This window comes from Microtus oregoni, unplaced genomic scaffold (genome assembly GCF_018167655.1).
Source record: "Microtus oregoni isolate MIOR12 unplaced genomic scaffold, Mior012 000055F_ref0000237, whole genome shotgun sequence".
Taxonomy (NCBI): Eukaryota; Metazoa; Chordata; class Mammalia; order Rodentia; family Cricetidae; genus Microtus; species Microtus oregoni.
This window is the reverse complement of record NW_024543831.1, coordinates 5,067,689-5,083,754: the sequence shown is the minus strand read 5'-3', so window position 1 is coordinate 5,083,754 and position 16,066 is coordinate 5,067,689. Positions and strand designations below refer to the sequence as shown.

The following is a 16,066-nucleotide window of genomic DNA, read 5'->3' as shown; positions in this document are numbered from 1 at the left end:
GATAGTTTTGAATTTCCAGGAATATTTGACAGTGTCTGCAGACAGTGCTGATTATCTTGGATTAGGTGGGATACCCTATTTTTGATTGTGCACGAGGCAAGGAGACTGTTAAATATCCTACAGAACATAAGAAAGCCCCCCCCAACACAGAACTACATGTTCATAGTGAGGTTGCTTTAGGAACCCCCCCCCAAAAAAAAACAAAACAACAAACAAAAAAAAAACTTGGCCCAGGAAGAAAACCAAAATATAAATACATTAATTGATGAGTCCCTTCCAGCTTACAAATAAGGGCCCTACAGGTACCATGGTACTGGGGCTGAGACAAGCCACATATCTGACTTCCCGCTCAACTTTGGCTCTTCCAACTCAGTTGTCTCTTAGCTTTGCTGTCACGTTTGAATCACAGAAAGGAGACATATGTTCCCTAATGTGCCGTTCCTGAAGGCATCTTGGTATTTGATCACCCATTTGACTTCTCCATCTATCCACCTAGCAGTCTTTGTTTGCAATAACTAGTTAATCAACCAAAAATGGGAAACAAATCCACACTCAGCATTACAAACCACAAAAGACCACAGATTGAATATTACACGATAGTGATTCTGCTTAATGGTCATGGGCAGTGTGCCAGCTTCCTTCTGCCACTAACATCTTTAGTTCCCATCTGTTAAATGGGAGCCTTTCCCACTCACTGTGCACTCAGGAAATACCCAAGGTGGACGCTCGGGAAATACCCAAGGTGGACACTCAGGAAATACCCAAGGTGGACACTCAGGAAATACCCAAAGTGGACACTCAGGAAATAACCAAGGTGGACACTCAGGAAATACCCAAGGTGGATGGACACTCAGGCCTACTGTTAGAAGGAAGAAATCGGGATGCAGGCAAGGGTGAGTGCACCTTGATGGAGCCCCTGCTGGTTTTTCTTAGACAGGTTTCTCACTTGTACAATGATGATGCTAATGACACTTTACTAAATGTCACCAGAGTCACTGACTGAGCGATGCATGCATGGTACTTAGGACAGTGCCTGGTACACAGCGAGTGCTCACATTAAACCATCCATCACCCTAAATAACCACCATGATGACCAAGAGGCCAGTAGCTTGGGGACCATGAGACATCTCATTAAAGACCTGAGGTTTGCTTGGAGAGCAACAGTGGGAACCTGTATTCAGCATTGGGACCGCTGAAAAACACCGTGCATCACTGTTCAGGCTTTCAACCTCAGCATTATTGACATCTAGGGTCAGGGCATCTTTTGTGCATACAGAGTGCACAGCATGCTGTCCCAGGCCTCTATTCCATAGCTGCAAGTGTCCTCCCCACTCCAAATATCTGCAGACATCGCCACAGGTCCTCTGGGATGCAAAATTAATTTAAGAATTAATTTTAAATAATAACGATAAAAATTTACTGCATTATGATCATGTGTAAGGAGTTACCCTCTGATCGCCTGTGACCTTCCTTTCAGCTGAATACTAGGGCAACTTGCACGTGCTGAATGGAAACAAAGATGTTTTGAAAAGAGACTCATTCTGCAAATTCAAGACTCTTTCCCACATTCCGCCCAGCCACCCATCTAAGGCAGTGTGTTTCCAGTCCACACAGTTAGGATGAGGTCTATGGGTTGTGGATGTTGACGAAAATGCATCCCTTCTCAAGAAGGGACTGCAAAGTTCTTGATTAATGCATATATCTCACCCAATTATGATGTTAATATAAACACAACTTTGGAAAGATAACAATATAAATATGGATTAATCAGCAATCACATCTCTCTATCAGACTTGCAGTCAACAGGTCTTGACTTGAGGCCCCATTACATTTACTACTGAGAGGGTTGTAAGCCAGTCGAGCATGGTCTCATAGTCTCTGTTCCCCTTTTGGAAAATGTGGGTAGTGATAGAAGCTAATGTAGTAAAATTCTTATGAAAATGAGAAGCCATTAGTACAGAGTGACGCACAAATGAAGAGTCCAATAAACATTAGCAGCTGTTGTTAATGAAAAGAGAAAGTCGAGTAAAATAGAATGTTAAGACAAGACTACCATGGGGCTGGCGAGATGGCTCATCAGTTATGATCACTCAATGCTCTTGCAGAGGACTTGAGTGTGGGTCCCAGCACCCATGTGGTGGTTCACGTCCATAACTCCAGTTTCAGGAGAGCGCATGCCTTCTTCTGGTCTCTTCGGGGATCTGGTGCCCTCTTCTGGCCGCTTAGAGTACCAGGCCCAAGTACAAGCACACACACACTTAACTAGTGTCTACCTTAACATTGAGTATAAGAACACACACATACCTCTAACATGACAGAAGTGGAAAGCTGGTAAAGAGGGAAAACGATTCTAGAAGCTACTCCAGGAGAGTGCTGGAAACAGAGAGTAAATGAGACGCAGGGAAGCGGCAGAAGGATTGTGCTTTTATCTGAAAGCTAAGGTCAGGCCAGTGTTCCAGTTACCCTTAACTGCATGCCAAACCACCCTGAACTTGATGCTATAGCATTTTATTTTAACAGGTTCTGTGAGGCTGGCGTGTGAGCAGGGCTACTGGGCATGCGTCTGGTACAACGTGACTTGGTCTTCATGGAAAGACTCTGCTGTTGGGGCGAAGTAACTGAAAGCCCTGCCTGCAGGCTGGGATCAACAGGTGGCAGAATGACAAGCCTGGTGGTCAGTAACGGGCACTGTCCATCCAAGCACGGCCCCTAGCCTTCCTGTGTGGATCTGAGTGCGAGTATCCCCTAAATAGCCTTTCAAGAGAAGGAGGAAGATGCTGTTGACTTTTCCTGACCTCAATTTCCCTGCATTCTCTTGGTCATTTCTTGATGGCAGTGCCACAAACTCCCCTTGTATTGAGTGGCGTGTGATGTGAGCTAAGGTAACCAAACCTCCTGGCATTCATCCTCAGAAAACAGAATCTAGAAAAGCAGAAACAAATAGTATCCCACAAGACCGAAAAAGACAATCCAGAGCCGAGGAAACTCCTGAGAAGGGCAGCTTCCCACGAGGACACAGCCTCAACTCTGCATCAGCAATATGTCTCACCCTGATCTCTCTATGTGACTTTTCCACAGAGAATTCTCACAACTCCATGGCTTGCGCGCTGAATATTAGGATGGAAGCGGGGGTGCAGGTAGCTTGTACTGACAGGCCAAGTCTAGAAATCTCCATAGAAAGCCGGAAGAAACATAATGATTCTTAAGCTCTACCATGCAGGTGTACACGGGGAAGATAGATGGTTCTACTAAGGGAAGCATTAAGTCTCAGAGCCTAGTCATTAGGTCTAGGAAACACGTTCATTTAGCCAACTCTTGAGATGGCAGAACTATAGCCATGGATCCAGGAGACAGTGAGTCTACCACCACACATTTCCACAAGCTGGAGCACTGCCAAGCCAACTCTACACTGGGTATGCTTAGGTGACGGTGGACAGACCTCTGCACTCATCTTTCCGCTGGCTTACATCATGTGAGTGACTTAGCGGCTAGTCCACATAAAAAAAAAACAAATTGAGTAGAAGGGAACAGCTGAGGCTGTTCTGAGAGGCTGTGGTTGGGACAAGAGAGAACTGTGGGAAGAAAGATCACAGGGCGGTAAATATTGGGGATCTAGTACATGCATAGTACACTCATCTCTTCCATCCTTCGATGGCAGCAAGCAGAAGTGATCGCCCACAAAATCTGGTAATGTCCTGTCAAAATACAACTGACTTCAAAAAAGCAACATTCCAGCAGGAAGTCATTCCTGCTGGGAAGGACCTAGGTGCAGCCGTTACTGTCTATAAGATTCACTTGGCAATTATTATACATTGCCACATACCTCTTTTTTTTTATCCTGTGTGTATTTAAATAGGACGCATTGGCCTCACATGCATAGGGAGACTCTACAGCAGATGTAATGGCCTCGCTGAAGTTTTGCATACTTCAGATGTGTGACTTCTAATTTCCTAGTCATTTAGTTCCGGGACTGACACTCATAAGCACAAGGCTTCTACTGTTCTCTCCCTTGCACCTCACCTATATTTCATGTCCACTCTCCCAATATAAATGAGACTGATTTCTCAAGACCACACCCAACACCACGTTCACCAAGGCACTCTGGACTTCTCTGCGAGTGTGCACCTCACACCCATCTCCTTCTTCCCAGAAGCCCCTGTCACACTTCCCATTTTTTTCCTCCATCCTTTCGTCAGGGTCTGCCATCTCTTTTTATGTAACACCGTATGTCTCTGCTGGGTTTTCTACTTGGCTCTGAGCTCCTGGGAGAGCAGAGACCAATTTTTGTTATTTCCTCCGTCGTCTATGTACAAAACAAGCTTGGCTCTAGGAGCTTCTGGTGGCCGACAGGCCTTTCCTCTTGACCACTCCCTTTTTGATACAGAAGAGACTTGGGGAAGGTGGGGCTGCCTGGAGCTTCATTCAGAAACTCAGAATGGGGTGAACTAGCTGCAAAACTGAGTCTGAACCTTTCAGGAGGCAAGCAAGCACACAGTGACCTCTGCAGACATCAGCCCATGTGCGCCCTTGAAATGGTCATGAAAGTGTGTGAGGGCAGTGACAGGCTGCTTCCTTTAAGGAGCGTACCCAAAACATCTGTCATCATAAAGATCTTCCCAAGAGCCCCAGCTAGCAGATAAGACCTATGATGGTTCCTTGAATATTCTATAAGGAGAGTAAGGAGACAGAATTTTGGAACTGGTAATGATTTGCTCAGGAGCTCCAGGAACTAACCACCCAAGCCTCTGCTTATGTCGTCATTGCCACCCCGGATCTCTCTCCTGAGCACACCTTCACAAGCGAGTGTGAATAGGTAGTCCTGAGCACACCTTTACTAGCGAGTGTGAATGGGCAATCCTGAGCACACCTTCCCTAGTGAGCGTGAATGAGCAATCCTGAGCACACCTTCACTAGCAAGTGTGAATGGGCAATCCTGAGCACACCTTCAGTAGTGAGTGTGAATGGGCAGTCCTGAGCACACCTTCAGTAGTGAGTGTGAATGGGCAGTCCTTAGCACACCTTCACTAGCGAGTGTGAATAGGTAGTCCTGGACAGAAGCTATTTCCACAAGCCTGACTGGTTATGTGGAAGGGTTAGAACATTGAAGTTTCTGAGCCAAATTATAATTGATCTTGGGCAATCTTGAGTTTCCTGAATAGCCATTCCTTGCCCCCAACCATGTCAGAAATATCATCCCGCTAAACAGATCAGGACTTTTGGAATATTTTAACATAACAAAATGCCAATTTCCCACCAATCAAAAATCTGAGTGTTGTCGGATGGCATCCAAGGCCTATGGAAGAGCTCTCTCCATACGGCCGACCTGATGTCGCCATCAATGTATTTAAAGACGGTCTTGATGTATGGCTCTTTGTTCTGTCACTATAAGAAGTTTGGTGCTACCTCATCAGAACATGGTATTTGGGGAGACCTGTCAGTGTTCCTAGACATGGTCACTCGTATCTGGCTCCAAAAAAGCCATGTCTTTTATTCCTTTGAAGTGAGAGCTGTTTTGTCAACACTAGTAGCCCCAACATGAGGCACCTAGTGCAAACTTTGAAGGGTCTGAAACTCCGGTGCCCAGTGGAAGTATGGAGAGCAGAAAACTGTTCTAACCCAAACAAAGGGGGACTCAAGCGAACCACACCCCTCACTGGTATATTTGGCTCAAAGTCTTCTCTTGTGTACTTCTTGCAAAGGGCCTTGGTGCGCATTCTTCATGTAGGCTGGGGTTGCCAATTTTTTTCCACAAAGGGCCAGCAGTAAAATATTTAGACTTTCCAGGCTATTTGATTTCAGTTAGAATTGTCCATCTCTGTCATTAAAGCATAAAAGAAGTCATATTTCAAGTAAGCATGGCTGTTCTAATAAAAGCTTTTATTTATAAAAAGAGACGGAAGGCTGGATTTGGCTTGTGACCCCTGCTCCTGGGCAATCTGTTTCTTAGCCTTGTTCCGTTCCTATGGCCGCGCTCTGGCTTTCATAACCCAACCCACTTCAATTGCTTCTCTCCTTCCCGCTCCATCTATATGCTACACATTTATTTTAAGTCTATGGATTTTTCCCCCACGAAAATTTCACAGATTGCTCCAACCGGTGCAACTCCAGAGAGTGTTTTCTGTAGCCCTGTGGCGCTTACAGCAAGTACCTCACAGTTTAAAGTCGAATCGTTCATGAGTAGGAGTTTTCCGAGCGAAGAGAGCATGTCTCGTGTGGACATATGTTTCCCACCCTTCTCATATTAGGGCTTGACACACAGTATGCACAACAAATACTTGCTCATCGATTTGTTGACAAATGGTCACAGCGATGTTTGTTGGCTCCTTATTCTTGTGATAGGCTGATTAATGGCTCTTCCATGGAATGTGGGATGCAGACATCTTGGAGGTAGGGGTATTATTCACTCAAGGACTTGACAGTGCTATTGAAAAGAATAGCCTCATATTCAAAACAGGCACTGCCAATGTGATTAAGTGAAGGATCTAGAGATGAGATGGTACCAGGCTGCTTTGGGGTGGCCACCCTGAAATCCAAAGGGGTCCTTACACGAATGAAGCATGAGAGCCAGGGTGACACAGAAGACAGAAGCAGAGACCAGAAAAGTTTTAAAGATTCTCAGAGACTGGCATTGAAGACGGAAGAGAGGAGTGTAGCTAGGAAGGCTGCCAATGGAAAACTGGACACACATCCTCTCTTTGAGCTTGTGTGAGAGCCAGACCTACTGACTCCCTGGCAGAAGCTCAATGAAAGTCATTTCAGAGTTCCAGCACCTGGAACCTTCTGGGAAAAATACATGTATGCTGCTTTAAGTCACGGCATTTGTGGTAATGCATTGCAGAAACACTAGGAAATTAACGACTGTTGAAAGAGGAAACTCCTACACGATTAAAACATCAAAGAGACATTTGTCAGAGTTGGTCGGACTTTTCTACACCATGAACGCAAACCTAAGCAAGGCAAATTAAGGCAGGAGATGTGGCTCAGTGGGTAAAGATGCTTGATGCCAGCCTGCCCACTGCTGCCAATCTCTAGAATCCACATGATGCAAAGAGAGAAGCGGATCTCACTAATTACCCTCAGACTGTCACACACACGCACACTACATGGAAATGTAAAGAGTTCTTAGAAGGAAAGGGGACAAGTGGAGGGAGGAGAACTGTGACATACTCTAAAGTCATAACCCATGATGGGGGGTGGGTGTGGTGGAACTGAATAGATCACATCATGGCACACACTCCAGGCTCCCTTCTCTCCCACCTTTGATGCCATCCTGTCTCCCTGTGGGTAGCAGTACTGAAGATGAGTCTTCCTGCCTTGCTTAATTCTTTCCAAATGAACCCTCAAAACACATCAGTGGTGCGTTTTACCCATCACCTGGGCACTTCAACAGAAAAGATGGGCCATGGCATCACAGCACCTGGACCTGGATGCCACACCACTCAGGGGGAAACCCAAAGTAAGTTATTTGAAAAGACCATGGAAGGTCTTTGTAGGAAGAAACTTCCTAGTGACATTCTGTACACAAGCCACTCTTCAAGGTCTAGGCAAAGAATCATTGGTTGGAGATTTGGGTCTAAGGTCCATCTCAGCAGCCTGCTACATGACTTTGGACGAGTCACTTAACCTCTTTGCTATTAGCATCCGATGACTACAACGGTTTTGGGAGATCTGTCCAGCCCCATTTAATTGGCCCCAGTGAGGGATATTAGCCTCTTTTCATCCAGACTTCATAAGACGTGTACTGCAAGCTTATAGTAAAGCTACCCAGTGAAAAACCCAAGGGGCAGCTCTATCATCCAGATTTCTGAGGTATTCGGGATGCCAGCAAGTCCTCCACCTGTGAAGGAGAAGCAGCAATCATTCCTCGGTGACTTCTGTAGCCAAAGATGCTCCCGAGTACAGGGCCCAACAACATGGATCTATTTTCAGAAGAAAGAGTGTTTCTCAGGGTGGGGTGGTGGTGTTTTTGTTATATGGCTGGATCAACTATGGAAATCCTGTTTGCACACCCAGACTATTATTACAGACATATTAACAGAGATGAAAATATTGATAGCAGTTTTATATTTATCTATTCATTCATTAATTTTGAGACAGGGTCTAGTATAGCTCAGGTTATCCTGCAATTTATAGGTGGCCAGAGGATCACCTTGAGCCTCTGACCTTGCTGTCTCCACCTCCCAAGTACTGGGATTACAGGAGTGTGTTATCATGCCCAGCATGGTGACAGTTTTACAAAGCTAATATAACTTTTCTTTTCCAATGCCAGAGAAGTCTTAGCATCAGGGCCAAGCGTATTACGTTAGCTTTGCAGGTTCTGCGGGGCTGGCTCCTTAACGAAGTTCCTGCCAACCCTGGCCACTCATTTCTGCTCCATTCATTCCCTTTTCTTCAGAAGAACAGCCGTCAGCCATGACCGCCACACCCTCCTTACTCTCTCCCTCCAACTCTCTAGGTCCCTCTAGCTTCTACAGTTTCTCTTCTCTCTTACAAAGCAGGACATTTTGCCACCCACCCCCAGCTAGTCATTCTCCAGCACTTCACTGGGTTCCTGTCATCCTCTCCCCACGTCCCCTAACACAGTCAGCAGCTCCCCTGCCCGGCCTCTGCCACGAGAACCTACCACAAGCTCCAGTTTCTCACATGCTAATATGTCAAAGCAAATGAAAATCGCCTTTTGGAATCCCGCTACATCCTTGAACTACCTACTGAGCTGTTGCTTCCCAACCACGGCAGATGCTGTCGCCATCACCCTCTTTTCTTATCACTACTCAGTCACCCTTGAACATCTTCCTTCTAACTGTTGTTAAATAATGAACTCAAATTATTCTCCACTGAACTTTTCTTAATTGACAACTTCAAAGGTTCCTTCTCAGCTCCTCTCCTTTGGTGATCTCTCTGCTTCTACCGTCCACCACTCCCTAGCTTGCATGTTAGTGCCATTTTGCAGTCTTCTGTGTTTGTGACTCCATTTTCACAGCCTTTGCCTTTCCGCCCTTCTTTACCCAGCGGTCACTGGGCTCCACCTCTGGACTCCGACGGCCCTCTTCAACACCACGCATACGCCACTGACCGCCTTTCTGATCACTGTTTCAAACTCCAGTTCCACTGTCCCGAATGCACTGGAGACATCATCCCATGGACATTCAAATGGTGTACTGAAATAAGTCTAAATCTGAACTCATGGTGATTTCTATGAAAAAAAAAAATGATGGTTAAGAAAATGGTTTTTCACGCTTTTATAGGCTCTAGTTCCAGGCTCCACTCCTCTCTGGCTGAGCTGTGTGATCCCTGGACATGCATCATTGTGTTTCTAGCTCCTCATCTACGGTAGAGGAAAATAAAATTACCTGCTTTCTAGAGATGCTGGGCAGGTTTTAAGAGCAAAGCACTGAAGTCACATTGTTACTGCCTGGAGCATAGCTTTGGTTCAATAAATATTAGTTGCTATTACACCGAACTTAAATTTTCCTGAAAATGACAAATCCTTTCCCTCTGTCAATCAACCTCAGGTTGTCATCCTGACTCCAATGTACTGTCAGCTACAGTCATCCCTCTGTTCATGGAGGCGTTAGGTGTAGAACCCCTGTGGATGTGAGAATTCAAGGATGCCTAGTCCACTTACATAAAATGGTAGGGAATTTAAATAAGTAATCTCTAGATGACTTATTAAATACCCAAGACACTATAAATATTATTTAAGTGGTTGTTATACATGATTGCCTAATAATCACAAGAAAACTATAAGTCCAGCCCTTGTTCAATACTGATACGATTTTCCCCAGGTCCATGGTTGGTTAAGCCTGAGTGTGGAACAGAAGAGCTGCAGGGTCAAGTGTATCACACGCCTTGCTTCTATTTACAGCTTTCTACTTATTCAGCCTTCTTGTTAGGACCAATCGTGGCCTGCGGCTGGCTGTCTCCACTGTTCTGTCTCCTCTCCCATCCCTCCTGCACACCTGATGGTTTTATGGTCCAGAAGCACAGACTCCACACATTATTTTCCTGCCTCCAAACCTCCACAGGCTTCTTATTACATTACAAATAACCGGCATTCAAGGCCTTGTAGGAGCTTGTTCTTTCCTGACACTGTTTTCTACCATTGCTCTGGAGGTATTGTGCACTCCACGGAAACCCACAGGACCACACGCTTTTCTGGGGGTGTCCCCTCTCCTTGTGTCACTCACACTGCCCTTAATTAAGGTCCAACAGCAGCACACTCAAAGATCTTAAATATTTTGAGTTGCAACTTCTTTGAAAAATCTAATGAAAATCTGGATTTCTCCAACAAAGATATAAATGAAGCAACACATTTTAGAAGTCCATATATAATCTTAGAAGTCTACGGACTGCCTCACTTCAGTTTTATTTTGCCCATCTTGGAATTACGTTTTTTTTTTTTCACCATTAAATTCTTAAAGGAATATGAATATATTTTAGAAAACCCATCACATTATTTCTTACACTTTTGTTACTTTTATTGCAGGCTTTCCTTAAGTTCCAGAGACACGTTTTCGTTGATGCTATTGGGGAACGAGTTTCTAAATAAGGTTCAAAGATTATCAATATTGAAAGCACACGGGATCTGGGCAATAAAACAAGAGTTTTGGATGATACTCCAGACATCCAAGAACAGAATCTGGGAAGTTGATAAGAGAGATCCCGAGACTCTGTCCCATGTGTTGAACACACCGAGGACACTAAGAAGTTTTGCGTCATCCCATGGAACTAATGTCACAGATAAAAATGTACTGAGATGGCTTTGTTACCCCATTAGCCCTTCTGGTCATTGCTGTTGGCAACAGGAGATATATTTCTCCTGCCATCTTGCACTAATCTAGTTGAGTTATGTCTGGGTTATTTCTCTACCAGCACCTTCTGGAATAGGACGGAGGCTGCTGTGTGCTCAGGGGTCCAGCACCTGGGTCACTGTGTTGCCCCTCCTGCTGCTGGCTTCTTGGTTCATGCCCCAATTCTGCCATGGAGAAGAGGCTTCTGCTTTATCTTGCTTTGGTACATCTTAACACGTTTACAGAGGATTCCGGCTTGCCTGAATTATGATAGTAATTTGGGTAAATGCCTTATCGCCCCTTTCTGACTGTGATACTCTTAAGGGTAGACTAAACCAATTTCCAGGTTTGGCATAGCCATTGTATTGCCTTATTTCACCCAGACAGATGAGGCCTCTTCCCTCCCCCTTTCCATTTTAAACAGGCCAGAGAACATTACAGCTTCCATTTTTCCTCTCTACCACCTGCCCATGTTGCAATTCTCACTTTTCCATAAATCTCTTCCCAAGAAGTTCTAATGGGTACTGAACACTCCACTTTTAAAACGCTCAGAGCACTTCCAGTCTATTTCAATTTTTTTTTTACCTGAAATTATATGGAACAATGGTTTTTATTTTATTTTTTTCTGCACAAGGATTCATGTGTGGAGAGGCTGGGTTCCCAGTGAGCGATATCAAGGTAGGGATAAACTTTAAGAGGCAGGGCCCAGAGTGAGTCAGTCTAGTCTCCTTCCTGTTGCTGTGATAAAACATTCTGGCCAAAACAGCTTACCAGAGGTGAGGATTCATTTGGCTTATGCTTCCAGGTCACAGTCCTGTCATAGCAGGGCCTGAGGCAGGAACCATGGAGGAATGCTGTTTGCTGGCGGGCTTTTCTATACAGTGCAGGAATGGCGCTGCCCACGGTGGGCTAGGCCCTCCTATGTCAATTAGTAATCAAGAAAATCGCACACAGACATGCCCATAGGCCAATATCATCTGGGCAATCCCTCAGTTGAGACCCCCCTACCTCACGTGACTCTAGGCTCTGCCAAGTTGACAGTCAAAGCTGAGTAGGACAGGAGGCAACAGAGGCATGGCTAGGTGTGACCACCCTGCTGATGGGATTAGCACCACTCTCCAGACTGCATTTGGTCTCAGCACCACTTGGTTTACATTGTCCAGCCACTAGAATTTTAGACCCAGGGTCAGATATTTGGTTACAAAAATACATACTAAACTAAGACAGCAATTAAGTCCATAGGTTCTGGATCCAGGCAAACAAGGTTCTAAAATTCCATTCTAGCGTTAAATAACAGCATGGTTTGAACTTAGCTCTGGGAACCAGTTCAACATCTATAAAACAGAAGTAATAATACACACACACACACACACACACACACCTTATGGTCTTTTACAAGACTTCAGTGAGATAATGCATACAAAGCCCTCATCACAATGCTCAGGATATAGTTAGGCCTCAATAAAAGTTAGTTTTATAGGGTTGCCTTGTATAAGGCAGATTAGGCTAAATTACGCCATGGTAAGAAGTGACCTCAGACACTGCTCCTGACAGAAGCATAGGGTTATTTCTCGCTCTTGCTAAAAGTCTCAGGGAACTGATTCTATATTACCTGGCTCCAGGAACCAGGCTGACAAAGGAGCTGGTACCGTAACATTGCCAGTCACAATAGAACAGGGAAGGGAGACCTGCTGTAAAGCAAGAATTGGCGTTCAGAGTTTCTGCAGGGAAGTGACACCTGTCACTTCTCCTCATACTCCACTGGCTAGTCACACAGCCGCACAGCCACTGAGTCTAACTACAGAGGGCAAGGAAGAAGCCATTCTACTCTCAGACGGGAGAGGGGAAGAAAGAGTTGTAAGCACTTCATTTATGTTTTGTTAGCTGTCACAGTCAGGTGACTGGCATGTCTTGGTGGCCCTGAGAACCCAGAACATTAGTGAATGGCATAGTTTATGGATGGATAGCGGGGGCTCGTCGTGTCTCTACAGTTTGGACTGAGTTGAGTGATCGAAGGAGAAACTTTTCACTAATACATGGCTAGTGTGTGAAACTGTCAACTGATGAACAGAGAGCAGAGGACCACAGATCCCTGCTTCTTAAAACAAATGGAGTCGCCGGGTGTTGATGGCATCTGCCTTTGATCTCAGCGCTCAGGAGGTAGAGGTGGAAGGATCTCTGAGTCCGAGGCCAGCCTGGTCTACAGAGTGCCAGGACAACCAGGGCTACAGAGAGAAACCCTGTCTTGAGCCCCTCCACCCCAACCCCCCAAAATGAAGCTAACCACCAGTGACATGTATTTCACCTAAGCATCTTCAAAGCCCATCTGTAATGTCCGTTCTGGGTTGTCAACCTGACTACCTCTGGAATTAACTTAAACCCAAGCGGCCGGGTACAAGTACACCTGTGAGGGTTTGTTCTTAATTAAATCATTTTAGGTGGGAGTACCCACCTTTGATCTGGATCTTCTGAGATGGGATCTTCTACCTTTAATCTGGGCTACACCTCCTGCTGGCAGCCTATATAAAGGTCATGGAAGAAGGAAGCCTGCTCTCTCTTTGCCTGCTTGCTTTTCCTCTTGCTGGTAAGTGCATCCCTTCACTGGCGTTAGCCTATTTCTTTGAGATTATGGCATATACTGAAGACCAGCTGAGACATCCCGCCTTGTGGACTGAACACCACTGGACTCTTGGTCTTTTTGTTGGTGGACAGCCACTGCTGGACTAGCTGGACCACAGTCTGTAAGGTTCTCTAATAAATCTCTTTTTTATATTCATAAAGTGATTCATTCTATTAGTTCTGCTCCTCTGGGGAACCCTGACTACTATACCACCTTTGTCTCAAGATCTCCTATTAGATAGGTCGACAATATGGCTCAGCAGGATGGCTCAGTGGATAAAAGGTGCCTGCTGCCAACCCCTGACTACCTGAGTTTTGATCCCTAGGACCCATGTGATGGAAGAAAAGAACCAACTCTCAAAAGTTGTGTCTTTTGACTTCATATGTGTACGCCTTCTGAGACACATATACCCATGCAAGCAAACTAAATAATATACAATGTAATAAAAAATTTTAAATGATTTCCTATTAATTTTTCTTGTTGGTTTTCTGTAGAATTTGTACTGTCAATACCAGTTTTATCTATAGATTCATAAACCCAAGGCTCATATGAGCTTTTATTTTTCCCTGGCCAGTAATTAGGGCACAACACCTTTGCATCACCTCGGGGAAAAGCACATAGCCTGTGAATCTGGGTACCAAGGAGATCTAGTTTGTGGATTAAATAACTACACGTCAAAGAGAGGTTTCTGTAGCCTGGAAGTGTGAATCTTTAAAGAAAATAAAAGTTTGTCCCTCAGGAAACTTTGAGCTTGTCTCCAAAATTATTCATTATTATTGATTGTTTGGCTCCGGTTTTATCCCTAACTTTGAGGGTATTTCTTTCAAGTCACTCTCAGTTTTGAAACAAACCTGCAGTTGAAATTCCTTCCTGAGGCATAGGCCTGGCCCCACTCCTCCTGTAGCTTCATCAGAAGTTCACGTCTCGGGGGTCTTCCTTCCGCCAACAGATTACACCTCTACTGGGAATCTCATTCGCTTCTCTAGGGCTTTCTTCCTCAGTCAGCAGTGATCAGAGGTCTCACGTGACCCAGTCACCAAGTCCTATCTGCTCAGCACTAGAAAGGAATTTCCAGTGGGGCCGCTCATTCCTTTCAAGTTCCCTGCTCATGGCTTACCTTTTTCTTTAGAGTCTCAAACGGGAACGGATGTGACGAAGTCACTTAAAGTCGCTGGTCTGGGGACTATGGGGTAGCCAGGAGACCCATCAAAGAGTTCCATGAAAGGGAAGGATGTCGGCCTATTTACTAACTCTTTCTTTCCTTTCTTCCTAGCTCCCTCCATTTGTTCTTATCAATATTTCCACTGGATCATATGTCAATCAACTTTCAAAATGAATCCCTTTAGCCGCCAGCTCTTTGACAACCTGCTTTTGATTTACATTGTGTGCTTTCAAATACTACATGCCTCTTTCCCATGCAAACCAGTAACAGGACACGCTGCAATTTAAATGTACTTGTGGTTACCCGTGCTGTCCATCACAAAGCAGGAGAGCTAGAAGAAAGATTGCATAACTTCCACATCTCTGGAGTTTAACATATTTTATAACACATAGAGAGTGTGGATTCGAAGTTAGGGATGAAAGTATAAAGGGTGTCAACCACCCAGCAAAGTCAGCCAACTTCCAGAGCTCAGATCCCATTTCCACACACACTGGTCCTACAATCTTAGAGGATGCGTGGAATTATTCTCTGCCTTAGTTTTTCCACCCATAAAATGGCTGCATTGGGCTTCACTGGAGATAACACGAACACGTAAAGTTCTTTAAGCAGAGAAGGGCTGAATATAGGGAGGGGACCAGGTACTTATACAATTGTTGAAAGACACAGAAAACAGACTCTAGCCTCAGCCAATATTAAGAAGTTCCAAAATGCCATCACTTTACCAGTCAACTAGGAAGACACTTACATCTGCCAGTCAGAAAGCTGGGGAAATAGGAGGCCACTGTCCAAACTTCTGAACGCAGGATCCCTTCACCACAGGAGCAATCCAAGACCACGGGAAACGGAGAGATTTGGAATCTGTCATTACCACCGCTGACTCCAGAGTCTACCTGTTAGACCATCTGAGTATGCATCAGAAAACCGAACAGCACACTTCAAACTCCTCATCACCCTACTTAGCTCAATGAGGAGTTCCGGTTCTCACTTCCAAATGGATGAATCAAAATCACACGAGGACTATAAGCTGCAAGGCATTCTGGGAAGTGTAGTTTTTAACCAGCCGCTGCAGGAGAGGAAGTAATCCTGGAGGGGGTGCAATCGCCATTGACCACAGCAGGCCACGGCATGCTGCATAGGTGTTAACTGAGATTGATTATGGAAAGTGGCTTACATAGTGCCTAGCACGTAGGGGCATCTTGTAAATGTTATCTCTTGTTATCATTTTACCTGAGAAGACCTATCATGTTCGCGCTGATGGTGACTGTCACACAGTTTGCTGAGCGCTATGGGCATAAAGTAATCAATTTAATCCAAGAGCCTCACGTGGTGGGGCACTTATTTTTGGCACAGGTTGTCAGAGTCCATGCATTCTTCTTTGCGTTCCACATTCTTGGATTTTTTTCAGATGACTGAAAATATGAGGCAACGCCCCACTTCTGTCTTCTGACGGGATGTAGGACAGGCTTACTGAGGGTTGCAGGATAGCCTAGCCTC

At 45.1% G+C, this 16,066-nt stretch overlaps 1 protein-coding gene across 1 annotated transcript in view; it reads right to left on the bottom strand.

The window, feature by feature from the left end:
* The window catches only part of LOC121438319 (NXPE family member 4-like), a 246,656-nt gene extending 231,113 nt beyond the window's left edge, over nucleotides 1-15,543 (bottom strand). The window contains exon 1 of the mRNA XM_041638607.1: nucleotides 15,318-15,543. The gene's annotated coding sequence lies outside the window, so the exon portion shown is untranslated. The remainder of the gene's footprint in view (nucleotides 1-15,317) is intronic.
* Nucleotides 15,544-16,066: the final 523 nt, after the last annotated feature.